General features: G+C 47.2%; 1 pseudogene; it reads right to left on the bottom strand.

Moving 5' to 3' along the window:
- Window positions 1-437: 437 nt before the first annotated feature.
- On the bottom strand, window positions 438-7,475 carry LOC128846352 (protein-glutamine gamma-glutamyltransferase 5-like; annotated as a pseudogene).
- Window positions 7,476-27,767: the final 20,292 nt, after the last annotated feature.

Raw genomic sequence — 27,767 nt, 5'->3', positions numbered from 1 at the left:
AGTTCTCCCCTCTTCCTCCCAACTCTGTGGCCCTGGCTTTCAGTCCCAGGGGGAAACAATTAACTACACAAGACTGCCATACGTTAATGAGGATAGCAGGGTAAGCCAGGGTGATGATCTTTTCTATGAGTAGCTTCTCCCAGGTGGTGGTCTCCTCTCCCATGGAAGTGACCCAAACCAGCTTGTCTTGGGACAGGGGTGTGTGTGTGTGTGGTGGGTTTTTTGTTTTGTTTTTTCGTTTTGTTTTAATAGAACTGGAAGGGACCTTGAAAGGTCATCGAGTCCAGCCCCCTGCCTTCACTAGCAGGACCAAGTACTGATAATCCCCCCCCCCCCATCCCTAAGTGGCCCCCTCAAGGATTGAACTCTCAACCCTGGGTTTAGCAGGCCAATGCTCAAACCGCTGAGCTATCCCTCCCCTCTAAGTAGTGGTTCCTTTAGTAGGGGTACGAGATCGTCCATGGAATGGTCTTCTCTACAAACAAAACAGATATTCACAGAGCTGTAGGCCAGGCACTCTGGGCTCCACTGATGCTCCTCCATGCCTCGTGGGCTGACTTCCTGAGCCCATGCAGGGCCCATAGGGGCCCTGCACCAAGATTGGAGCAGCAATGAAAATTACCTTCGTTGGGATGGAAAGTGATGTACAGAGTGTCCTGCCAGAAGGGGGGTTGGGGGGTGCCATTGTGCAGCATGGACTGGGTACTCACGCTCAGCTTTAAAATCTTATACTCAAAAGCCAGGTTACAAGCCAGCAGGATCAGCTTGATGTCCTGACCAGTCTCAGGGGATTCAGCCAGTTTAAATTTCAGATAGGTTTGTGTCACTTTCAGTGGCTCCTGGGGTGGATGGAGCCGGTGAGAATCTCAGTGCTGCTGGCAGGAGCCTGTTAGCTCTGGACCCTGCTATGCTAGGACTTCTCATTGTTTTGTGCTGTGCCTGGGCTTGAGCCTTCACAAACACCTGCCTTTCCTCCTGGGAACCTATTTGAAAAGAGAAACAGCATTGGTGCTTTGCTCTCCATAAACTTGGCAGAGCTGGGTTGGAAAAATGTCCAACTATCCGTAACAAAGGAAAAGAGGCTGAAGCCCAGTCTAGGTTGAACAACCTCTAAGGCGTCAGATCCCCTTTCCCTACAGTTGACACTTTCTCTCAACTAAATGAGATATAGATGCCTTCCCAGCTCAGTTTGCAAATTGGTTTGTTGTATTATACCACTGTCCAAGCCTGCCCTTGTGCTGTGGCTAGTGCTGGAACAGCAGCCCAGCCTGGGCGTATCTGTACCTTCCTTGTACTTATAGCTATTGGTGATGTCCTCACACTCGTTGCTCCTGATGCCCTTGGTACTGATGTGGTTCCCAATAGTGTGTGTGTCCCGGTGAAGTATTTCCTTCCTTGCTCCATAGACAAGCCAGGCAATGCGGGCGGTGTTCACCATGGAGAACACAAAGGGAGCATTGTAACAGAGGTTCAGGTCCCCTTCTCTGATGGCTGACAGAGGCAGGCCACAGCAATACACCCCTACAGAGAGGAAGCAAAGTGAGCCAGGCCCTTGCAGAGCTGAAGCACTGTGCATAAGGACTAGACCGACAGGAGACCAGCCTTTACCATTGCTAGCTTCCTGCAGAGTTGCATACAGTATCTGCCACCCTGAGTATCCTGGAGGGCAGGTCCCTTCGTGCCATCCAACACTCATTCCAAACCTGGAAGTTCCTACAGGAGGAATTGGAGACAAGGATTTGCTTTGCAGATAATTTTGCTGTGATTGCTGTATGAGGCCCTTGGGAGCTGGGGGAACTGCCCCACTAGGGTGTGGCACATGGGTGTCACTGCACTAGGGTGAGGCCCTGGGGAGCCATTGTGCTGCACATGGGAGCCAGGAAAGCAGCCATGTTACCAAGCTGCATATGGGAGCCACGAAGGTCCATGCTGCTGTGCATAGGTGCTGAAATGGTTTCCATCATTTACAGTTTGTTGCAATGGCTCTTGGCACTCCCACTATACAAATTGTTCCAGCACCCCTGCTGCTGGGCCAAATAGGCAGCTCCTTGTCTCCTTGGAACATTCAGGGCAATTAAATTCAATTGCAAGGAAGAGCCCAAGCTGAGTGAAGGGAGTGAGGTGGGTGCTGTAATGCCAGTGAAGATGATCCCATACTGCCCACTCCTGCCGTGTGTGTAGGGGAGGGGTTGCTTTCCCCAGGCTTTGATTGCAGCAACATTCAGTATTGTTATTCTGAAAGATTTTTCTGCAATCCTGAAGTGTCCTTCTGAGTTGCAGTTATCCTGGGGGACCAGAGGGACGGAGCAAAGGAAGAGAGCATGGCCCTTCCATTGCTGAGCTATGTGGGAGGGTGTAGCCTAGCTGTTCCAGCTCAGAGCTGAAACAGGGACCCACAGCCAGAACTTCTCACCACACACTGTCCTTGCGGTCAGAGTCCAGGATCCTGCCTGTGGTATCATAGAACTCGTCAATCAGGTTGCCTTCTTTCTCATGGCCTGACTCAAAGTTGGTAACAATACAGGTTGGGATCCCCAGGCATCTCATCGCTGGGAAAGGGAGAGGAAAGTTACAGCTCCTGGGCAGGTGCTGATCCCCAGGCTCCATAGGCCCCCACAGCCTGTGACTGAATAGACATGACCCCATCTCTGTGCTTTACCCATAACAGGAGAGTCACAACAGCCAGCACTGAGGAACAGGTGGACCTGAAATCGCCCCTCAGTTTGTGTACAAATCAACTAACTTCTCTCTGAGCTTGCCATCTAGGGTGGTAATGGGGTTCGAGTCCTGCCTCTCCAATGAACTGTGAGCTGCTTCTCCCAGAGGGAGACTGTCATGTTGGGGCGTGTTAGTGCAGGTGTGAGAGCCCTCTGCTGTGTCAGACCTGCTGTGTGCCTTAGTTCCCTTCAGCTCGTTGCATTTCCGAGGTCTATTCTCTAGGGTACGTGTGGTTAGCTGGTGACTGTGGCCATGAAAAGCAGCCACGGTTACTAGAACTGAAGCATCTAAAGCAGGGGTGGGCAAACTACAGCCTGCGGGCCGGATCCAGCCCTTCAGGGCTTTGGATCTGGCCATCTCCGGCAGTGGTGAGAAGCTCCAAAGCCTTCAGGGCTTTGGATCTGGCCTGCGGGATTGCCCCCCGTGGCCCCATGCCACACTCAGCAGTGGCCGGCCCATGTCCCTGCAGCCCCCAGCCCCTTGCCTCTAGGCACTGCGCCCCGCAGCTCCAATTGGCCAGGAATGGGGAACCACGACCAATGGGAGCTTCAGGGAGGTACCTGGAGGCGTGGCAAGGGCAGGGCATGGGGAGCCCTCCGCCCTGCCTCCCCCAGGGGCCGAAGCGCTTCCTGGAGCGGCGGGGGATAGGGCAGGCATGCAGGGAGCCTGCCCTGGTGCGTACCACTGTCACCCTGGAGCCCGAACCACCCCCTGCCTGCACCGTGCATCCCTCCTGCACCCCAACTCCCTGCCCTGAGCCCCCTCCCAGTCTGCACCCCTCCTTCACCCCATCCTGAGTCCCCTCCTGCACCCCAACCCCTTTCCCTCAGCCCCCTCATACAGCCTGCACCCCTCTTTGGCCCCTTCCTGCACACCGCACCCCAACCCTCTGCCCTGGCCCTGCATACAATTTCCCCACCCAGATGTGGCCCTCGGCCCAAAAAGTTTGCCCTCCCCTGATCTAAAGCAAGTATTTTTTAAGTCAGTCTGTATCTGATGGAGCCTGTGTTGTCTATGGCATGCAGAGCCATCAGTCCGCAAAGCCACTTGGGGGCTTCTTCTCCTGGCTTTTACTGAGAATTTGCAGCTCTGAAAGTGAAGGTTTTTCTCCTCTTACAATGTGAGATTCAGAGCTGGAGCCCAGTCTATCCCCAGCCTGGGTAGCAGCAGTGCAGGCTTGCTCACAGCCTTTCGCTGTGTGCCTGGATTCTTCCGGGGAAGGGCCTGTTCAATCTCCATGATCCACCCAGTCCCTGGCCTCTTTGCTGCCATTACCAATTAGAGGACAATGAAGAACATGTGTCTTTGCCACGGTGGGTTGGATGTGAATGGATGGCTCAGTAGTGAGAAGCTCTGTTTTATTCTCAGACTCCGCTGCTTCCCTTGGGTTGTGGCAATGAGCTGTGTTATAAACACATTTTATATAGTTCGATGTTCGTTTCTTATTCTTTCTGAGCTAATCCCCAGAGTTAATATGAACTTTAATGTTATGCACATACCCTTCAGTGGCCACTTGCCCTACCTATGCACATCACAGCTGCAAAGACCCAGCATTGCCCATATTTAACTGGTTGGCCTCCTGCAGCATCCTACTGTCTCAGGATGACAACACTACCATTCCACTCAGAGGGGCACATGCCGTTGGAGTAATTTTCGCTCCAGTTCCCTTCTAGAACCCTGCTGTCATCATTGCTGTTGATCTGGAAGGAAGCAGGGATACCAGAACCCCCAGACTGCAGCCTAGAAAGCTCTTTGGCATGCATAGGTGGGGCACATCATGGGCATTCACATTTATGGTGACTGCATCCAGGAGATGATGTGAGCCACAGCCCATTGTGGGGATGGTACAGTTGTCCTGACAAGGCATGAAGGGGACATGTAGCTGCTACTAGAGCAGCAGAAAGGACTTGTGAGTTGTCTGTACAGCAATGGATAGGATGTAAGTATGATTGACCCTTCACTTACCATAGTGCTCACCACCCTACTGATATATATGGGATTATTTTGTAAGGAATAGTCTTTGACTGGGTCACGCTGGAAGTTAAGCTCCTGTCCAGAAGCTTCAGACAGGTATCCACAATATCCTCCTCAAACTGAGAGAGGAAAGAGACAAGTCTTAGCACCATGCCCTCCTGCCTGTGAAACGTGACCTAGCCATTTAAACAACAGGAGTTAGATACCTGCTTCCCATGTTCTGTATGAAATATGCCTAGCCCTTCATATACACAGACGCTTCTTCGCTTCCTGAGCCAGAGAGCAGCAGCTGGAAGAGCTTTGTGTGGCACAAATATGAAGGGTCATGGCGTAGATTTTTGCAACTAAAATTTTCCCTTGAGAGTTCCATCTGCATGTTTAATCCTATAGCCCTTCAAATGCAGAGTATCTGCAGCACAGTGACCCATAGCCTTCTTGCTGCTGCTCATGAGTACCTCTATAGCGCAGTGACCAATAGCTTCTCACTCTTCTGAGGTCTAGATCCTCAGTTACAGCTGAACTCTGTTTGGGACTAAGCTACCCTTCCACTCCCCCAATCCTAGGGCTGGTGGGGGCCATTTTGGCTCATAGCTTAACTTCAAATTTAAAAAAGCCTGCTTTAAATTATCTCTCAGAGAGATGGCTCTGCTAGACAAGGACTACACTGTGCTCCAGCCACTGCCCCTTTGCATTCTCTGCATACAGTGCAGCTAAAAGAGGTGCCAGGGATCTGGCTCTGTCAGCATAAGCTCTAAGAAGGTCCTGTTTTTTCCCCCAAGATAGCAATGGAGTCCATGCTTGGGACAGGTGAAATGCCCAACCTATGAGTGACAAAAGAGGCTGCATTAGCATCTTCTGGAAGACTAAGTGCCACACCTAATTTGCATAAAGTGGAGCTTATTGCAGCGGTCTTCTACTGTAATGCAGAGGTTTTGCCCACGGAGCAACAGCTCACAGCATTAGGGCTGGGCTGCTCCGATCAGGAGGGAATATTGTATACTGGAACTTCTGCACACCTAATTTCTGCATTACAGAGAAGGGCAGTTATAGGCCATGTACTACCCCAGGAGCCATAGCTGGTCACCCCTTGGCCTCTGCATGTGTTCTCACAAATGGTAGAGCCGAATGATCCCAAAGTGAGGAGCTAAAGCAGCAAGCCTCATTTAGCAAGGGGGAGCTGGCGCCAAGTTTTGTCCTTGTAACAGACTAACATGGGTTCTATCCCAAAGAGGCTGCTGGGAAGGCCCAGTTTACCTGTCCATAGTTCCAAGGATAGGGATGGATCCAGTTCTTGTTTCCCTGGTAGATTAAGCCATAGTCATTCATTACATATTCCTGCCTTCCAGGCTCACTTGCTAGATACACATCAGCTGAAAAATTGGAACACAAAGCGTGGTTGTCAATGCTGATCTCCCACTATGGCACTTCGAGTGCAGAAGGTGGGGGACCATAAGAATTTTAAAAATTAATAGTGGCCACTTCAGGAGGTGGTAAACTCCCAAGGTCACAGCTTCTCTCTGACCTTGGATGGGTAGATGCTGCCACTATCCAAATGCAAACCCCTTGGAACCCAGGAACGCACACTTGGAAATTCCTTCCTGTGGGGTACCCTCAAACCCTTTCACTCCCCCCCACCCCCACCCCGGGAAGAGCTGAGGAAGAAAACAAAGGAAATTTGCTGTTGCCCCCAGCTAGTTAAACAACATGCACAAACCTCTTAGGATACCAAGAATCCAATCCTGTTCTTAAAAAAGGGTAAATGTTATTAAAAACAAAAAGAAAGAAAATACATCTGGAACTTAGGCTTTTGCTAGATTTAAAAAACCCAATTACAAAAATTAAGCATCCAGATAGCTCTCTTGAGGTTCAGCTTAAAGGTTACAAGCGAAACAAAAGCATCTGGGGTTAGCCCAGAGGAGTCCACAAGCCTCACAAAATAAAAGAAATAAAACCTAATCGCATCTTTCTAGACATTTCTGATCTACTTACATATTTTGGGTTTCAGATAAGTAGGTTCAAGGTATGAATTGATGGTTTTTCATATCTGGCTTAAAGCTTCTCACAGCATAACGGCTCCCTGTTCCCCTCTTTCCCGGAGAACAACGCCACACAGAAAAAGGGAAGTTTTTTCCCAATTTTAAAAAGTTCTAGCCCTCCCATCTGTACCTCCACACTTTCTTAATTCCCACCTGGAACCCAGGAATGGTGATGAAGGAGCCATTATCCTCTCTGAGGGCAGCCTGGCTTCAACCTTAGTGGAGACTTTCACAGGGTGAGCTGGCTCTTTAGGAGAAGGGTCCAGGGAATTAAGGGCAGAGGGATGTGATAATGGTCATGGGATAAATCCCAGCTATTGGGTGTGTTTTGTTAGTCTATTAAAATATGTATATATTAAATCCAATATGTAGTTTATAAATATATAGCAGCAATTCAAGATGGAGTTTGAACTGCTATCTTGTGACAGCCATCTTGTTGTTTACTGTTTATCATGGCCCAGTCATAACTGGATCCAATTGTGTTTTCCCGCCACTGGCAACTCCAAGGACAATTTTACCTCAGACTGTTTCCTGCCTTTGCTGGGACTGTACCATATTTTCCTGCTAGTAAAGGCATAAAGGGACTGAACTCAATGACAAGTGGCGCAGTCCATCCCAGTGACTGTGCGTGTGTGGTTCAGGCCTTCACAGCCCCAGTGCATTGTTGAAGGGCACCACTGTTCCTGAGGTGAAGAGAAAGGGAAGAAGACATTCCATCTTACCTGCTCCTGTTCCTGGGTACGACATCACCAGAGGGTGTCGGGCTGCTTCTTCCACACTGAGGCATAGAGGGACTCTCCAGTGCTCTTCCTCTGCGGTTTCCAATTACCCAACGAGTGTAGGTCCTGGACTTCGCTGCCGCCACAGAGGGCTGATAACATAGTGAGATAAATAGGGTTTTCTCAGTGGGGGTTTATATGTATTCTTGCCAGGGTGATTTGTATTTTGGGCCTGAGCTTCATGCTCCTGTTTTAAAGCTGCTGTTTCACTGTTTTGTATTGTTTATCTTGTTACTGTTTATTCACAATTACCCCTTCCCTGATTTGTAAATTTATCCCCCCCAGTACACTTACCTGTTGTTTTTACCTATTGCCAGTTTTTATTATTTGCACTACACGTAGGGAAGAGGGAAGGAGACCTGTACACCAGTCCACTGGTGACAGACACGGCAGAGGGCGGCTCTGCTCTTCTGAGTAAAAGGGGCTTGTTTTACATCTTGATACCTACATCATTATACATTTAGAGTTACCTTGGCTCCCCTTTGAGGTAACACAGCAGGCCTGGTTTTAAAGAGCAGCCTATACCAGGGCTGGTTCTGGGATGCAGTACTCTCTAAAGAGTGGGAAGGTAACTAAAAGACTGAGAGACAAGAGGTTCTGGGAAGAAATAGGGCAGGTTGGGGTGGCATGTGCAGATAGCCTGGTTGTTTTGGGTTGCCAGGGCTTGGAATCCATAATAGAGGATATGCTGCCACTCATTCCAGAAGAAGGGCAGTGTTGGAAAAGTGTGTTGTGGAAGAAAAGACAGACACTCAGGGGTGAAGGCTTGTGCCTGGTGAGACGGGGCAGAAGGTCTGTGTGATACTGTAGAAGGGGTGGACTCTCTGTGACTTGGCTGGAAAAACTTAAAGCATTGGTGGCTTTCCATTGGAAAAAGGGAAACTGCGATGTGACATCAAGAGGAAAACTGAGGCAGTAGCTGGGCCTGAAACCAGTCTGGATAGGTCCCTGCTATGGAGATAATGGAAAATAGTGGCTATCTTTACTAGGGACAGTCTCTGGCCATCTTGCTTGAAGGCAGCCTGTGGTTTCAGTCCAACTGATAGTAATGGTAGATGGGGGGGGGCAGTTTTGGATAAGGGTAAAACTTTGCAAGTTAGAAGACAAAATCCAGAAATTCTGAGAACTCTTAAAAAGAATGCACAGTGCAAGACTTGTAGTAAAACTGAGAATTGGCAGCTTTATTTGCATTACATAACAGCAAGGGCAGGGGATCCCTCTCAGGGAGACAGAGCCCAAGTCAGACATGGGGAAATTCACTGGGGCACCTTTGCTCAATCAGGGCAAACTGCAAAGAATGGGGCAGATGATCCCCGAAACTGGTGGTTATTCTAATTAGATCAAGCCAGCAACCAACAGCTTCTACACTACTGGTTACCCCAAAGCCAAAACACAGCTCCCTTATAGCAACCCAGTCTTGGGCTCCCACCAAGAGAGCCACATCAGATAGGATGAGGATTACTGAAAATCTTGTTCATCATATAAAAAGTTCTACCAATCCCAAAGAATTGGACACATTACCCACCGGGTCAATGAATATTTCAGATCTTATCCTGTCAGGGTTCCCTCCCCACTCTGAACTCTAGGGTACAGACGTGGGGACCCACATGAAAGACTCCCTAAGCTTATTTCTACCAACTTAGGTTAAAAACTCCCCAAGGCACAAATTCTCCCTTGTACCTTGAATTAGGTAACGCTGCCACCACCAAGTGATTAGACAAAACTCAGGGAAAGGACCCACTTGGAGTTCCTACTTTCCCCTAATATTCCCCCAAGCCCTACACCCCCTTTCCTGGGGAGGCCTGAGAATAAACAAGATGAGCTCAAACCAACCTTTGGGTTTTTTTAGTAGTCTAAAAAAACCCATCAGATAAAAAAAAACAAAAAACAGAACTTTATTAGAAAGAAAAAAATTAAAAGAAGCACCTCTGTAAAATTAGAATGGAAGATAATCTCACAGGGCAGTCAGATTTAAAACACAGAGGATTTCCTGCTGGGCAAAACTTTAAAGTTACAAAAAGAAAACCAGGAATATACCTCCCTCTCAGCACAGAGAAAATCACAAGCCAAAATAAAGGTAAGCTAACACATTCCCTTGCTAGTATTTACTAATCCTAATGGAGTTGGATTGCTTGCTTTCTTGATCTGTCTCCGGCAAGCACTCAGAACAGACAGACAAAGAACAGACAAAACAAAGCCTCTCCTTTCCCCCCCCCCCATTTGAAAGAATCTCGTCCTCTTATTGGTCCTTTTGATCAGGTGCCAGCTAGGTTACCTGAGCTTCTTAACCCTTTACAGGTAAAAGGATTTTGTGCCTCTGGCCAGGAGGGATTTTATAGTACTGTATACAGGAAGGTTGTTACCCTTCCCTTTATATTTGACACATCCAATTACATGCTCACAACCAATTCATATTAACTAAACTAAGATTATTTAAAAAAGAAAAGAGTATTGTGGTTAAAAGATAACTAAACATACATATATGAATACATTTCTTAGGTCAGTTTCATAGTAGAGATGGTGAGCTGCTGAGCTGCAAAATTTTTTTTCCAGAATCAGTTCATCAGGATATAGTCTGAATAGGCAGTCCATATATAGCATTTGTTAAAATTCTTCCATGAGAATTAGCAGGGTAATCTAGACTGGAGCTAGAGACCTCAGTCTTGCAACTCAGGCTTCCCCTGACCAAGCTTAAGCAGATCTGAGATACAGGATCCGGGCCCTAGAGTTCTTTTATAGATGTCTGGCAGGCTATTGATATCCTCTTGACTGCAGGTATTCCTTGGGTGAAGAATAGTGGCTGTGAAGTAAAACCCTCCTATGTATACACAGGTTATTATTTGCCTTCTTCATAAGGTAATTATCCATGAAGCAGTTCATAGACAGTGCACTACAAACTTCAAAGATAAATATAGACAATGCTATTACACCCAAGTTCCCCCTTGATGTCAATATCCCCTTCTGATCTCTGAATCAGTAGAATATAGTAACAGACAGGAACCATCAGATGGACATCATACCAAAAGGACTGAAGGTAAAAATTCATTACAATCAACATACCACACAGACTATGGTGAGAGATTGTGCCACACACACACAAAGAAACCGCAGAACCACCTGATCCACATCCTGTACAGCAAACAGGAGAAGATCAAGAATGAGCTTTCAAAACTGGAGACTCATAAAAAACCAACCTTCCACACAAACTTCCTTGGGGCTGGACTTTACAAAAACTAGACAAACCATTTACAGCACACACTTTGCTTCTCTACAGAGGAAAAAGGACTCTAAACGATCTAAACTTCTACATGCCACTTCTACATGCTGCAACAGTGGTTCCCTTAACTCACCCAACAATATTGTTAATCTATCCAGCTATACTCTTAGCCCAGCAGAAGAGTCTGTCCTATCTTGGGGCCTCTCCTTCTGCCCCACCACCCCCACAAACATGATACAGTTCTGCGGTGACCTAGAATCCTACTTTTGCCATCTCTGACTCAAGGAATATTTCCAACACACCACTGAACAGTACACTAACCCATAGAAACCTTCCTATCAATGCTACAAAAAGAAGGATTCTGTGTGGACTCCTCCTGAAGATCAAAACAACAGACTGGACTTCTACATAAAGTGCCTCCACTGATGTGCATGGGCTGAAATTGTGGAAAAGCAGCATCAGTTGCCCCATAACTTCAGCCGTGCAAAACACAATGCCAGTCACAGCCTCAGAAACAACTCTGACATTATAATAAAAAAGGCTGACAATGGAGGCGTTGTAGTCCTCATGAATAGGTCGGAATACGAATGAGAGGCTGCTAGGCAACTGTCTGACACCACATTCTACTAGCCATTACCCTCTGATCCCACTGAGGGTTACCAAAAGAAACTGCACCATCTGCTCAAGAAACTCCCTGAAGAAGCAGAGGAACAAAGCTACACAGACACACCCCTAGAGCCCCGACCAGGGGTATTCTATCTGCTACCCAAGATCCATAAACCTGGGAATCCTGGATGCCCCATCATCTCAGGCATTGGCACCCTGACAGCAGGATTGTCTGGCTATGTGGACTCTCTCCTCAGGCCCTACGCTACCAGCACTCCCAGCTATCTTTGAGACACCAATGACTACAATCCATTGGTGCTCTTCCAGAAAACATCATCCTGGCCACTATGGATGTAGAAGCTCTCTACACCAACATTCTATACAAAGATGGACTACAAGCCATCAGGAACAGTATCCCCAATAATGTCGCAGCAAACCTGATGGCTGAACTTTGTGACTTTGTCCTCACCCACAACTATTTCAGATTTGGGGACAATTTATACCTTCAAGTCAGCGGCACTGCTATGGGTATCCGCATGGCCCCACAGTATGCCAACATTTTTATGGCTGACTTAGAACAAGGTTTCTTCAGCTCTCATCCCCTAGGGCCCCCTACTCTACTTGCACTACATTGATGATATCTTCATCATCTGGACCCATGGGAAGGAGGCCCTTGAGGAATTCCACCAGGATTTCAACAATTTCCACCCCATCATCAACCTCAGCCTGGACCAGTCCACACAAGAGATCCACTTCTTGGACACTACAGTGCTGATAAGCGCTGGTCACATAACCACCACCTTATACTGGAAATTGACCGCTATACTTACCTACATGCTTCCAGCTTTCATCCTGACCACATCACACAATCCATTGTCTACAGCCAAGTTCTAAGATACAACCGCATTTGCTCCAATCCCTCAGATAGAGACAAACACCTACAGGATCTCTATCAAGCGTTCTTAAAACTACAATACCCACCTGGTGAAGTGAAGAAACAGATTGACAGAGCCAGAAGGGTACCCAGAAATCACCTACTACAGGACAGGCCCAACAAAGCAAGTAACAGAATGTCACTAGCACCACCTACAGCCCTCAACTAAAAACCTCTCCAGCGCATCATCAAGGATTTACAACCTATCCTGAAGGACGATCCCTCACTCTCACAGACCTTGGGAGACAGGCCAGTCCTCGCTTACAGACAGACCCCCAACCTGAAGCAAATACTCACCAACAACGACACATCACATAACAAAAACACTAACCCAGGAACCAACCCCTGCAACAAACCCCGTTGCCAACTCTGTCCGCATATCTATTCAAGGTACACCATCATAGAGCCAAACCACATCAGCCACACCATCAGAGGCTTGTTCACCTGCACATCTACCAATGTGATATATGCCATCATGCGTCAGCAATGCCCCTCTGCCATGTACATTGGCCAAACCAGACAGTCTCTATGCAAAAGAATAAATGGACACAAATCAGACATCAAGAATTGTAACATTCAAAAACCAGTAGGAGAGCACTTCAATCTCCCTAGACACTCAATAACAGACTTAAAATTGGCAATTCTTCAACAAAAAAAAATTAAAAAACAGACTTCAAGGAGAAACTGCAGAACCGGAATTAATTTGCAAACTGGACACCATCAAATTAGGCCTGAATAAAGACTGGGAGTGGATGGGTCACTACAAAAAGTAATTTTCTCTCTGCTGATACTCACACCTTCTTGTCAACTGTTGGGAATAGGCGACGTACACCTTGATTGTATTGGCCTCGTTAGCATTACAAAGGTAATTTTCCCTCTGTTAATGTTCACCCCTTCTTACCAACTGTTGAGAATAGGCCACTTCCACCTTAATTTAATTGGCCTCATTAGCACTGACCCCCTACTTGTTAAGACAACACCCATCTTTTCATGTGCTGTAATATATATTGTTTACTGTATTTTTCACTCATGCATCTGATGAAGCGGGTTTTAGCCCACAAAAGCTTATGCCCAAATACATTTGTAGTCTCTAAGATGCCACAAGAAGTCCTCATTGTTTTTGCTGATACAGACTAACACGGCTACCATTCTGAAATCTGATTACATTGTTACCCTCTAACAAGATATAGATAAGTACCGACCAACACAATAATTATCTTCCAGTTCTCTAGCAATAAAAGCCTACATTTCAAAGCTCTAGTCTATCTAACTCAGCTTTGTTAGCTATTTATAAGGACAAGGCCTAATTACTATTTACATACTTTTCTAATATGTCTTTAAAGGTTGAATTTGGATCATTTAGCCTCCTAGCAGTATAACCCTTTCTGCCTTAGTGTCACCTTGATGCAAGAGGGCTCCAAGGACAACCTTTGGGAATACTGCTGTTACAAAGGCAGGAGCAACAGAGCTGAGTGGGGTGAGGGGCACATAAGGAGGAGTGGGATGGGGAGGGTCTAGGTGCCTTAATCAGGAATTGCTCTGCCTGCACTGGAGGATACACTGGCAGCCCCTGAAAATGGGAGGTGGCTTATGCCTCCACTTGGTCTCTAATGTTGGTACAAGGATGACTCTGGGCTGCAGTCCTCAAATGCTACTGCATTTCCTTTGCCCCAGATCTCTTTTTAAACTACGCCAGTCACTTGGCCACATATATTTGCAAAGTTATTGGTAACTTCACTGCAGTAAACAAATCAAACTGTTGCTGAGACTGAGAATCCCAAGGCCGTGGGGAGCAGGACAGTTCACTGCTGAGGCTGTCTGTTAGAGTAGGACTTCACGATGTTCTTCCTGAGTTCGGGGTGTGGGAGGGGGCTCTGGACTGGGGCGGGGGGCAGTGAGGGCTCCAGCTGGGGGTGTGGGCTCTGAGGTGGGGCTGGGATGAAGGGTTGGGCGTTCAGGAGGGTGCTCTGGGTTGGGACTGAGGGGCTCAGAGGGCAGGAGGGGGATTAAGGCTACGACAGAGGGTTGGGGTGCAGGAGGAGGTCAGGGGTGCAGGCTGTGGGTGGCGCTTACCTCAAGCAGCTCCTGGAAGCAGCAGCATGTCCCTCCTCTGCAGGGCCGGCTCCAGGGTTTTGGCCACCCCAAGCAGCCAAAAAAAAAAAAAAAAAGGCGCGATCTGCGGCGGCAATTCAGCGGAAGGTCCTTCGCTCCGAGCGGGAGTGAGGGACCGTCCGCTGAATTGCCGCCGAATAGCTGGACGTGCCGCCCCTCTCTGGAGTGGCCGCCCCAAGCACCTGCTTGCCAGGCTGGTGCCTGGAGCCGGCCCTGCTCCTCTGGCTCCTATGCAGAGGTACATCCAGGCGGTTCTGCATGCTGCCCTGTCCGCAGGCGCCACCCGTGCAGCTCCTGGCCAATGGGAGCTGCAGAGCCGGTGCTTGGGGCGGGGGCAGCATAGAGAGCCCCCTGGCTGCTCCTATGCGTAGGAGCTGGAGGGGGGACATGCTTCTGGCAGGAGCTTGAGGGTCAGATGAAAACGTCTGAAGGGCTGGATGTGGCCCCTGGGCTGTAGTTTGTCCACCCCTGACAAGCTTTTCTTGTTTCCTTAACTTTGATCCAGTCTTAAGTAGGAGTTTCTTAAACTGCAGGACACAGACGCTGAGTATAGGGCGTGTGTGCTGTCGTCTGAGCATCTCAGAGCAAAAATATGACATTTATTTATGTTGTGTAAGCGCTACCGGCTTTATGGTTTGCCGGGCAGCCCCCAGACCCTGTGCCCCCGGCCGGTGCTTCCCCAGCGCAGCTGGAGCCCATGAGGGGAAGCGCCCAGCTGGGGGCGCAAGGTCTGGAGGCTGTCCGGCAAACTGCGAAGCTGGTAGCGCTCGGGCTTCGGGCAGCCCCCATGCCTCCGGACCCTGCACCCCCGGCCGGGCACTTCCCGTCCCGGGCTCCGGCTGCTCTGCTCCTCCCCTGACTCTTCGGCTCTGTTTAAGAGCCGAGCTGCCTGAGCGCTCCGCCTTCGGGCAGCCCCCTTGCCTCCGGACCCCGAGCCGCCGGAGCAGAGCAGCTGGAACCCGGCAGGGGAAGTGCCCGGCTGGCGGCTCAGGGTCCGGAGGCAAGGGGGCTGCCCGAAGCCGGTAGCGCTCTGGCAGCTCGGCTCTTAAACAGAGCCGAAGAGTCAGGGGAGGAGCAGAGCAGCCGCGGGAGGGGAAGTGCCCGGCTGGTATTTTCCCGGACATGTTCAGCTTTTTGGCAATTCCCCCCAGACGGGGGTTTGATTACCAAAAAGCCGGACATGTCCAGGAAAAACCGGACGTATGGTAATCCTAGGAAGGGGACACCCTGACATTAGGCCCCTTCTTCTCCCCCCCCCCCTCGCACAGCAAGCAGGAGGCTCCCAGGAGCAACTCCAAGGCAGAAGGCAGGAGCAGCACAAGGCAGTGTGGGGAGAGACACCTGAACTGCCTGGTAATTGATAGCCTGCTGGGCGGCTGCCACATAGGGAACTCAGGGGGAACTGATGGGGGGTTGCTGGTCCACCCTGGTTCCAAGCCCCCACCACTAGCTCCAATGGGCTGCTCTTCCTGCAAGCAGTGGACAAAGCAAGCGGCTGCCAAACAACATTATAAGGGAGCATTGTGCAACTTTAAACGAGCATGTTCTCTAATTCTCAAACTGTGGTCCACGAGCTCCATTCAGGTGGTCAGCGGATAGTTCCCTCTAAGGTGCGTGCCTGGGCGGACGCACATGAGAGAATGAAGTGCCACCCACTTAATTAGTGGAGCCGCGCAGGCATGGCTCCACTAATTAGGTGCCTGGACCCCGGAGAAGATACACATGTAAGGTGAGGTGGTGGCCTTGGGGGGGAGGGGGGGGGAGGAATTTGGGACGTGCAGGCCTGCGGCGGCCAGAGAAAGAGGTGACTTTCCCCACTCCAGGGCTGTGGCTGCGGGGGAGAGATGGCCGTCCTCCCCAGCCTCAGCTCAGGGGCTGCCATGGCGGGGGAGAGAGGGCACATCCACTGCATTAGAAAGGTTAAGACTACTGATATTAAAATATGAGTTGTGTGCTTTTATGTGTAGAACAAAAAAACATTAATTATTATTAAGGGTTTTATTTATATAGCGCTTTTATCCAAAGTGCTTTATAATAGTTAGCTAGCGGTACAAACAACATTTGGAAAGATCATGAAGTGGTCCGCCAACACCTTCAGCAATTTTCAAGTGGTCTGCGGGGAAAAAAGAGTTTGAGAACCACTGCTCTAATTGATCAGCAACGTTACAACAAAACAGTGTTAACTGGGACGACTTTAAGTGAGGAAATACTGTATATTGGCTTACAAGGCAGGTGTGTGTGTTGGGGGGACTTGGACCTTTTCTGGGCACTACCAAAAATTATACAAACCTGCCACCCGTGAGCCCTTCTCCTTCCATATGCAGGTCACCTTTTCACTGGGCAACTGAATCTAGAGGCTCAACTGATCTCTGCTGTTCTTTAATACTCTGTCATTTTTTAGGTGCTAAAGAAAAGGGCCCTGCCCAAACCGCTCCTCATAAAAGTGAAATAATTCAAATGTGAGTCATTAGAACTGGAGCATGTTGATAAAAGGGTGTGTGTGACAGAGAAAACGAAAAAGGGAAGGGAGCACGCAAAGCCTCAGGGACAGAGATAATGGATCATCTCTGTACTATTGCCTTCCGGAGTCCAGTCCACCACAGAAAGACAAATCTGAATGAGGAAATACTTGTCACATAGTTTAACTGCTTAAAAATACACGGCTGCTAAAACAACAAGACTGCAAATAAAATATCTAGGACAGTCAGTAAAGGAAGTGCCTATGACAGGGCCTTGTAGAAGATATTCTTAAACAATTACATTAAATGATCAGGCCTTTACAGTTCATTCAGCTGTTTCACAGCTTGTTTTCTAGGGGAGCATCTAGTCTGGTCAGGTTGGGCCATTCTAGAAAGCACTAGAACTGATGTCCGTTTTGCTCCCTACCAGTTCTTCTAGGAAGTGTTGGATTTCCAGAGGTTAAACTGTGAGGCAAGTTGTTACTACCAATTCTCATCACAAGAGATGGTTTAGATCAGTCGTTCTCTACCAGGGGTGCAGGGCCCCTAGGGGGCTGAGAGGAGGTTTCACGGGGTCGGCCAAGCAGGGCCAACATTAGACTAGCTGGGGTCTAGGGCAGAAAGCTGAAGCCCCACCACATGAGGCTGAAGCCCAGAGCCCTGAACCAGGGACAGCTCCAGGCACCAGTGCAGCAAGTGCGTGCCTCGGGTGGCAAGCCGCGGGGGGCAGCCTGCTAATCACTGTGAGGGCGGCAGGCAGGCGGCTTTCAGCGGCATGCCTGCGGGAGGTCCGCCGGTCCTGCGTGGCACCGGTGGATCTCATGTAGGCATGCCGCCGAATCCGCATTACCAGCGGACCACCCGCAGGCTCGCTGCCGAAAGCCGCCTGCCTGCCGTGCTTGAGGTGGCAAAAAACATAGAGCCGCCTCTGCCCTGAACCCTGCCACCTGAGGCTGAAGCCAAAGCCTGAGGGTACTGCTTCACTATGGTACAAAGTGGCAATGACGTCATTTTCTCATCGCACACAGCCACTACTTGTTCTGACAGGCTGTTTATAGCTTACGCCAGCTCTGCGTTGTGGGCACAAGTATACTGCTTCACTATGGTACAAAGTGGCAATGATGTCATTTTTCTTGTTGCGTGCAGCCGTTACCCGTTCTGACAGGCTGTTTATAATGCTAAGTTTACTATTTTTCGGAGGTTGTCAACTGAGGCTAACTATTTTTGTTGAGTTGTTTCAGATCTAAGACTCTGGTAACTGCTGCTGCATCATTTCACTAATACTTTGTGTCAATTGTGTGTGTATGTTAAGTATTTGAGGCACTAGTACTGTATATACCTGCTGCCCTGAAATAATTAAAGGTCCCTTGTACAAACTAATGAATAATCAAAGGGAAAAATCCTTCTTGTTTGGACTCTGATCTAGTATTGGAGCAGGAAAGCATTGGATAGAGAGCTCAGAGGGCTGCTACTAGTGGTTGATCTTCAGCTCCCATCATACACTCAGAATTTTTTTTCCATGCACATGTTCTGTTCCAATATTTTCTGACATGATATGACCGACAAATGTATTTAGTTGGGTTAGATGCCGTCTAACAGTAACACTACCAGAGACGACAAGACCAGGTTATCAACAGCAGTCTTTTTTCCTACCAAATGACTAATTATAAACTACTTTCCCCTTAGTTACCAACAAATTCTTACTTTTAATGTACAATGTGAAACCAAGATGATATGACAGTTACACACAATGCACGTTCATGTAAGTGTATGGCCCTGAATCTCAACTCTTTGGAAAATTTGGCTTTTTTGGGCTTGTTTCTTATAACTGCTCAGCACAGATACCATAACTGTGTGTATATAAATTGGGTAACTGTAAACAGAAGGAATGTGGTCCCACTCAGCTGAATTCTACAGTACTCACTAACTATACATGCAGATTAGGTGTGCAGTTGTATGTGTTTTGCACATACAATTATGCACCAAACAATCTTAAAAATCAGACCGGAGTTTTGCTGTTTTAGGTATAAGATTCTTACCACCACTTATTACTCTATTGCAGAGGTTCTTAAAGTGGGGGTCAGGACCCCTCAGAGGGTCGCGAAGTTATTACATGGGGGGTCACGAGCTGTCAGCCTCCATCCCAAATCCCACTTTGCATCCAGCATTTATAATGGGGTTAAATATATAAAAAAGTGTTTTTAATTTATAAGGGGGGGTCACACTCAGAGGCTTGCTATGTAAAAGGGGTCACCAGTACAAAAGTTTGAGAACTACTGCTCTATTATAATGAAGTTTGATAGTGCCATCTGTTGGTGGAAATGGAAATGCAAGTAACACTTGCTAAAGCAAAACTGTATCAACTGTCCTCTACTAACTTTCATAATACCAAAGATGTGAATAAAAGGGAAAGCTTCTAATAGTTGTTCTTTAGTTTGCGAATTATTTCAAGCTGAGATATTGCATATAAGATTGAGGTTTTCTATTTATTTTGATTTATACAACAAATAAAGTTGCCGGTTGCTGTGGATTAAAAACTTTAAATTTAGTCACCAAAAGTTGAGAGTGTAGGAGGAAGATGGTGGACAGAAGAAATTAACCTATGATACAGAAGGTGAAGTGCCACAGTACAAATGTTAATAGTATGTAGATTTTTGTTGTTGTCTAATGTTAAGGTTCCAAACTTGCAGCAGGTTCTGGATCTGCTGGTTCCAATCCACTCTGTAGTTTCTAGGTTTGGGGTACATAAGAATGACCATACTGGGTCAGACCAAAGGTCCATCAAGCCCAGTATCCTGTCCTCTGACAGTAGCCAATGGCAGGTGCCCCAAAGGGAATGAATAGACAGATTATCATCAAGTGATCCATGCCCTGTCACCCAATTCCAGCTTCTGGCAAACAGAGGCTAGGGACACCATTTCTGCCCATCCTGGCTAATAGCCATTGATTGGACCGTTCTTCCATAAATCTATCTAGCTCCCTTTTGAACCCCATTATAGTATTGGCTTTCACAACATCCTCTGGCAAGGAGTTCCAGAGGTTGACGGTGTGTTGCGTGAAAAAATACTTTCTTGTTTGTTTTAAACCTGCTATTATTAATTTCATTTAGTGGCCCCTTGTTCTTGTATTATGAGAAGTAAATAACACTTCCTTATTTACTTTCTCTATACCACTCATGATTTTATAGAGCTCTATCATATCCCCCCTTAGTTGCCTCTTTTCCAAGCTGAAAAGTCCCAGTTTTATCAATATCTCAGTATTTTATTATATGGAGATATACCTATCTCATAGAGCTGAAACGGACCTTGAAAGGTCATTGAGTCCAGTCCCCTGCCTTCACAGCAGGACCAAGTACCATCCCTGACAGATTTTTGGCCCAGATCACTAAATGGCCCCCTTAAGGATTGAATTCACAACCCTAGGTTTAGCAGGCCAATGCTCAAATCACTGAACTATCCCTCCCCCTTCCTCATGGGCAAGCTGTTCCATACCCCTAATCATTTTTGTTGCCCTTTTCTGAACCTTTTCCAGTTCCAATAGGTCTTTTTTGAGATGGGGTGACCACATCTGCACAAAGTATTCAAGATGTGGGTGTACCATGGATTTATATAGCGGCAATATGATATTTTCTGTCTTATTATCTATCCCTTTCTTGATGATTCCCAACATTCTGTTCGCTTTTTTGACTGCTGCTGCACATTGAGTGGATGTTTTCAGAGAACTATCCACAATAACTCCTAGAGCTCTTTCTTGAGTGGTAACAGCTAATTTAGACCCCATCATTGTATATGTATAGTTAGGATTATGTTTTCCAATGTGCATTACTTTGCATTTATCAACATTAAATTTCATCTGCCATTTTGTTGCCCAGTCACCCAGTTTTGTGAGATCCTTTTGTAGCTCTTTACAGTCTGCCTGGGACTTAATGATCTTGAGTAGTTTTGTATCATCTGCAAATTTTGCCACCTCACTGTTTACCTCTTTTTCCAGATCGTTTATGAATATGTTAAATAGGACTGGGCCCAGTACAGACCTCATGCTGTGACTTGGGGTGGGAGGAGCCTGCATCTCCCAGCTCTCTTCCCCCACCTTCACACATCCCCCAGCACTGCAATTCCTCCCATGCCTTCTTCGTGCATCTTTGTCAGTTGCTCACGTTCAGGGCCTGGGGTTACATAAGAGCAGCCATACTGGGTCAGATCAAAGGTCCATCTAGCCCAGTATCCTGTCTTCCAACGGTGGCCAATGCCAAGTGCCCCAGAGGGAAGAAACAGAACAGGTAATCACCAAGTGATCCATCCCCTGTCACCCGTTCCCAAGGTTGTCCAGGGTGGAGGGGCCCCTACACCTAAGTTGCTGCCTTGCCCCAGTGGGCCTCTCCCCAGCAGCTCCTCTTCAGTGTGTCACAGTTCAACTTCTGCTGGGTTGGCAGTGGTGTGAACAGGGAATACACATGTGGCTAGATGTGAGTGCTCTCTGTGGCTACCAGCCCCAGCAGGGGCGGATTAACAAATCTGCTGCCCCTAGGCCGTCAAAAAATTGCCGCCCCGCCCCTCCCCCCGCCAGCTCACCTCCACTCCCCCGCGGCAAGCCGGGGAGGGAGGGGGAAGAAGGGGAGTTGTGGCGCACACGGGGGATGGCGGCAGTGGAGCAGGGGTGAGCTGGGACGGGCTGGGGAGTGGTTCCCGCCCCCCCGTTACTCTCCGCGCCCGCGGGCCCTAGCTCACCTCTGCTCTGCCTCCTCCGAGCGCGCTGCAACTCACTTCTCCCTCCCTCCCTCCCTCCTAGCGCGGCAAGCCTGGGAGGGAGGTGGAAGGAGGGAAGCGCGGCGCGCCTGGGGGAGGAGGCGGACGGGGGATTTGGGGAAGGAGTGGAGTTGGGGAGGGGGCAAGAGCAAATTTGCCGGCCTAGGCCTTGTTGGCCTAGGTGATAATACGCCACTGAGCCCCAGCCCAGACAGCCCCCACATCCCAGTCACCAGACGCCTGGTTCTAAGCATTGATGTAATCCTTATATGTGATCAGATTACATTTCCATGCACTGGGTATACAGGACCCTGAAAGATTGGGCCCTATCTACTGTACTAGTCTGGGGGGGCAATCCTTTTATATCTCCAGGGAGGGGCTGGCAGGGCCAGCGTAACCACTAGGCGAACTAGGCGGCTGCCTAGGGCGCCAAGATTTGGGGGTGCCAAAAGAGGTGCCCCCAAATTTTTTTTTTACACTATTGCTGGAGAATGAATGAATAAAGAAAAGAGAAACGTCGTTGAACTTGCATTTTAACTTGTCGTACTTCTCTCGTACATTACAGCTACAGCCTACACCAGCTCTCCATTGTGGGCACAAGTGTACTGCTTCACTGCGGTACAAAGTGGCAATGATGTCATTTTCTCATCGCGCGCAGCCGTTACCGGTTCTGACAGGCTGTTTATAATGCTAAGTTTACTATTTTTCGGAGGTTGTCAACTGAGGCTAACTATTTTTGTTGAGTTGTTTCAGATCTAAGACTCTGGTAATTGCTGCTGCATCATTTCACTAATACTTTGTGTCAATTGTGTGTGTATGTTAAGTATTTGAGTGTATATGTTTATCATGTGCGAATATGCATGTGTAGGTTGTTGAAATTTGTCGTATTGATATTGTTAGTTGTATGACGGAGTATCCGCCATTCTAATTTTATAAATTTTATTAATAACAATAATTGGATATTCTAAAGGTAGAATAAAATGTAGTAGCTTTTGATATGAAGGAATGAAGGAAGGAAGTATATGTGAACAATGCCACATTATAGAGTATTCATTTTTTAAAGTTTATAATAAGCGATGCTCCGGGGGAGCGCAAGGTGGAAGTTTCGCCTAGAGCGCAAAATATCCTTGCACTGGCCCTGGGGGCTGGCACCCCCACCTCCCTTTGTCTCTCCAAACTTCTGGGTTCTAACTTGAAATCCCACTCTGTTTGGACCCCCATCACCTCATGGACCCTGCTGTGACTGTACCACTAGCACCATTGTAGTTACACCACAGGACTGTATCTCAGGACCACTTGGTCAAATGACTCCAGTTTTGGATGACTGAGCTTACCCCAAATCCCCATAACGCACACGAAATTTCAAGGCTATCCCAATATCCATGTGGATTTTAGAGCACTTAGAGTTGTTCTTTAAGCAACAAGGGCTTCCTGACCTTAGCTATAGTGCAGGGGTTCTCAAACTGGGGGTTGGGACCCCTCAGGGGGTCGCGAGGTTATTACATGGGGGGTTGCAAGCTGTCAACCTCCACCCAAACCCTGCTTTGCCTCTAGCATTTATAATGGTGTTAAATATATTAAAAAGTGTTTTTAATTTATAAGAGGTGTCGCACTCAGAGTCTTGCTATGTGAAAGGGGTCACCAGTACAAAGGTTTGAGAATCACTGCTATAGTGGAACAGATGCTCCCCGGAATCACAGATGGCTGAATAGATTTAAAAAACAACAACGCACAATTCTGTGCAGCAACAAAGGATGAGAAATTCCAGTCCAAATGAAAAATCAATAGTTTCTGGGGAAAAAACTGAAAAAAGAAAAGAAACAGGGCTTTAGAATGTGTCTAGTTCTTTCAGTTTTGTTCATCAGACCCTTTTGTAAATGCACATATGGAATCGGGTCAGCCAGTGCAAGATTGTTTCCAGAGGCCTTACTTAGCTAAATGTGAGTCACATCTTTTAAGAGAAGTACAATATACAAGGAAATCCATTTTAGAGTTCCCTCTGTTCTGGCTTTGTAAATGGACAGTCAATTATCTCTGTGATGCAGAAGGGAATTAGTGATGGATGTGTTCATGTTGAAATCAGAAGTGTGTTGAAACTGCATGTCTGCATCATTTCTACCTACCAGAAGTCTGTGTCACTGCCTCAGTTCCTGACTTAATCTGAAACTTCTCCAGAAATGCTCTGCAGAGCTGAGAGCCCCTAGTTCCTCTTGGAGGAAAGTAGGGAGCTTTAATTATTTATTACACCACTTGGCAAATTCTCTCATTTCTACCCAATGGGAACAGAAGCCAATAGTTTCTCTCCTCCTTCAAATCTCTCTTCATAACTGCTTTTGCCCGCTTTTCCATCATAATTGCCATTCCAGCACTAACTGCTCCAGCTCTGCCACCGTGTCAGAATACAAATCTTGTTTTAAAATAAAAAATGCGCGCACACATTCTCTCTCATCATGTATATTATGTACACAGCCCTAATAAATCTTAAGAGGGTCCTGTGGCACCTTTGAGACTTTGTTAGTCTCAAAGGTGCCACATGACCCTCTGTTGCTTTTTACAGATTCAGACTAACACGGCTACCCCTCTGATACTAATAAATCTTGTTTGTTTTCATTTAAAAATCAATGCTTTCCTGAGCTCAATATTCCCTTTTTTCCTTGTATTCTGCTAACATTTTAACTTCCTTAACTGCCCAACCTCTGTCAGTCTTTTTTCATTTCTCTGTTAGATCTAATTTAAATTCACTGTGGGCCACTGGCCTGGTCCTATGTGTTGTTAAATTGCCATGTGCACCCATGCAAATAATGAATATGAAGGATCTAAGGCTGAAAGAGTCTTTCTCAGAAACAGTTTATTAATCTCACGTCTCAGAACGCAATTGGTATGTGAGTTACAGGTTCCCAAGATCTGAGCTAACAGTTTTAGATACGACCATTCTCTGCTACTCAGGGAACAAATGGAGCAGGAGCCCTAGTGTTCTGCCCTTAATAGGGCTTATCTCCCCCAGGTTTACACTAAAATTAAGTTTCAGAGTGGTAGCCGTGTTAGTCTGTATCAGCAAAAAGAACGAGGAGTACTTGTGGCACCATAGAGACTAAAATTTATTTGAGCATAAGCTTTCATGGGCTTTATTCTTTATTCAAGCCTAATTTAATGGTGTCCAGTTTGCAAATTAATTCCAATTCTGCAGTTTCTGGTTGGAAGTTTTTTTGTTGGAGTATTGCGACTTTGAGGTCTGTAATCGAGTGACCAGGGAGGTTGAAGTGTTCTCCGACTGGTTTTTGAATGTTATAATTCTTGATGTCTGATTTGTGTCCATTTATTCTTTGGCCAAATCAGACAGTCTCTATGCAAATGTACATGAATGTACATAAATTATGCTTGAATAAAGACTGGGAGTGGATGGGTCATTACACAAAGTAAAACCTATTTCCCCATGGTAATTTCCCCCCCGCCCCCACTGTTACTCACACCTTCTTGTCAACTGTTGGAAATGGGCCATCCTGATTATCACTACAAAAGTTTTTTTTTCTCCTGCTGATAATAGCCCACCTTAACTGATTACTCTCGTTATAGTTAGTATGGCAGCACCCATTTTTTCATGTCCTCTGTGTATATATATCTTCCTACTGTATTTTCCACTGCATGCATCCGTTGAAGTGGGTTTTAGCCCATGAAAGCTTATGCTCAAATAAATTTGCTAGTTTCTAAGGGCTGGTCTACACTGGCTGGGGGAAATTGATCTAAGATACGCAACTTCAGCTATGCTACTCGCGTAGCTGAAGTCAAAGTATCTTAGTTCGACTTACCTGGCCGTCCCCACGGTGGCAAGTCGACCACCGCGACTTCCCCGTCGACTCCGCTTACTCCTCCTGCCGAGGTGGAGTACAGGTATCGATTCAGGGATCAATTTATGGTGTCTAGACGAGATGCGATAAATCGATCCCCGATAGATTGATTACTACCCGCCGATCTGGCTGGTAGTGTAGACGTGGCCTAAGGTGCCACAAGTACTTCTCATTCTTTTTACTAAAATTAAGTGTACAGAGAAGTGGTTGGGAACCTATGGCCCAGCCAGATACTCAAAGCTCAAATGTATCCTGCAGCAGCTGTAGGCAAGGAGATGTCTATGCTGCTGATAAAAGCCAAGTGAGGCTATAACATTGTATTCAGGAGCTGCCCATTTATTTTGTGTTATTGATTTTCTAGCATCTCTTCCTCCTTTAGGCATCAGTGCTTGTGGCTTTGACCATCCCCTTTTTTCCCCTAAAGTATTTTGTGATGCTCTGTGTTTCCACCAACAGGGCACATCACCTTGGATTTGTGATCTCTGAACAAATGGCAAGAATACATTGTTCAGTACTGCTCTAGTATGGTAGTTTTGTTTATTTAACTAATTAAATTACTATCATGGAAAGCCCCTTCTCTAGAAGCTCCCAGGGTGGTGGCTCTTACAAAACTCAGTACAGATCCAACCAGCTGAGCAGAGACCAGAGGCAGGTGCTTGCCATGCGATGTGTGAGGAGGAGAGCAGGGGGCTGGAAGCTTTTCCTGTGCCTGGAGTATTTCCTTTTATCTTTTTCTTTCCTTTCATAAACCAAATAGCTTTATTTTTCTGGCATTGTTCCAGCTGGCCGCTAGGTGTCAGCATGAGGCCTACTGAGGAACTATATTTGTGTGAAACATGTTTGGTTCAGTCCATCACAGTAGGCAGCACTTTAAGGTAGGTAATACGGTGGTAAAAAGTCGGGTGAACAGATAGAAAGTATGAAAAATTGGGACGGGGTGGGGGGTAATAGGCGCCTATTTAAGAAAAAGCCCCAAATATGGGAACTGTCCCTATAAAATCGTGATATCTGGTCAACTTAGGTAAAATTGATTAAAATAGATTGAGCCTCGGACTCATGCATATTGTCTGGGGTAGTGCTGTGTTTCTGGGCCAGGGTTTCTAATGCTGTTTAAAGGCAAGAATGAGCAGAGGCTTTGCTGGCTTGTCACCTTGGTTCTCATTTTTTCCACATCACAAATTATAGTACAAGTTGGGACAATTATCTGTGTATGTGGGACATCTATGAAAGGCTTAATTGGCTCTGACGTTATACTCGGTAACTCTGCCCTGTCCTCTGGAGCACAGATAACCTAACAACTGTTCTAATGATGCCCTGTTCCAGTCTTGTTTTTAACTGGCTGAATAGATAGTGCTGGAACTAGGGGTGCGGGGTGTGCTGCTGCACTCTATGGCTTGAAGTGGTTTCCATCACACACATGGTTTACAGTTTGGTTCAATGGCTCTCACCACCCCCACTATAAAAATTGGTTCAGCACCCCTGGCTGAGTATGCTGTCAGTCACTACCTTGATGGGGAGACATTTCTGCGAAAGCTGATCTGATCTGATACTAGCTACAGTGATGTCCCAGTGCTCTTGTCCTTTCTTGCAGATGAATTAACCTTGCTTAACAACCTTATCTCTAGATGGATTATTCCCAACACAATGCCAGACTCTAATTGCATCTACTATTAGCTAGAATGTTGGGATCAGGCCTTACATGCGATTTTTGGCTGGGCGGTTCAGAAATATCCACCTTTCTGCTTTCATTTTAGGCATCTGAACACCTGCTCCTGCCGAAACCCCAGGGTGGCCCACAGATTGGGGGAAGATGAGCATTCATCCCCCCAAGTTGCATACATGGCCTGCATGCTCAGAGACTACCTACCAGATTGGGGTCCATTCAGAATCTAACTTCTCCCCCGCATAACTTCTAGCCCAGTGGTAAGAGCATTCACCTAGGATGAGGGGGACCTAGGTTCAATTCCCCCTTCTCTGGGCAGAGGGGGAGAAAGGATTTGAACAGGGGTCTCCCAACTCTCAGTACCGTGCTCTGACCACTGAGTTTTGGGATATTCTGATGTGGGGCTCCTTCATTCTTTCCTGTTGAAGCTATTCCAACTGTGGATAATAATGAAAGAGTGATTAGAGCAGGGGGACTCAACCTGGGGTCTCCCACCTCCCGGGGATGCCCTAACCACTAGACTACCATGTCATTCTCCCTCTCTCTGTCCCAGTGACTGTTCAACTGTGGATAAATAATTAAATAGTCATTGGACTGGGGTGGGGGAAGGACTATGTAATTAAATAATATAATTATATTATAATTAAAGTGTTCTCTCTCTCCTCCTATTTCTAGTACC

This window comes from Malaclemys terrapin, chromosome 12, assembly GCF_027887155.1.
Source record: "Malaclemys terrapin pileata isolate rMalTer1 chromosome 12, rMalTer1.hap1, whole genome shotgun sequence".
NCBI lineage: Eukaryota > Metazoa > Chordata > Testudines > Emydidae > Malaclemys > Malaclemys terrapin.
The sequence above is the reverse complement of the archived record's forward strand: the minus strand, read 5'-3'. Positions and strand labels throughout refer to the sequence as shown.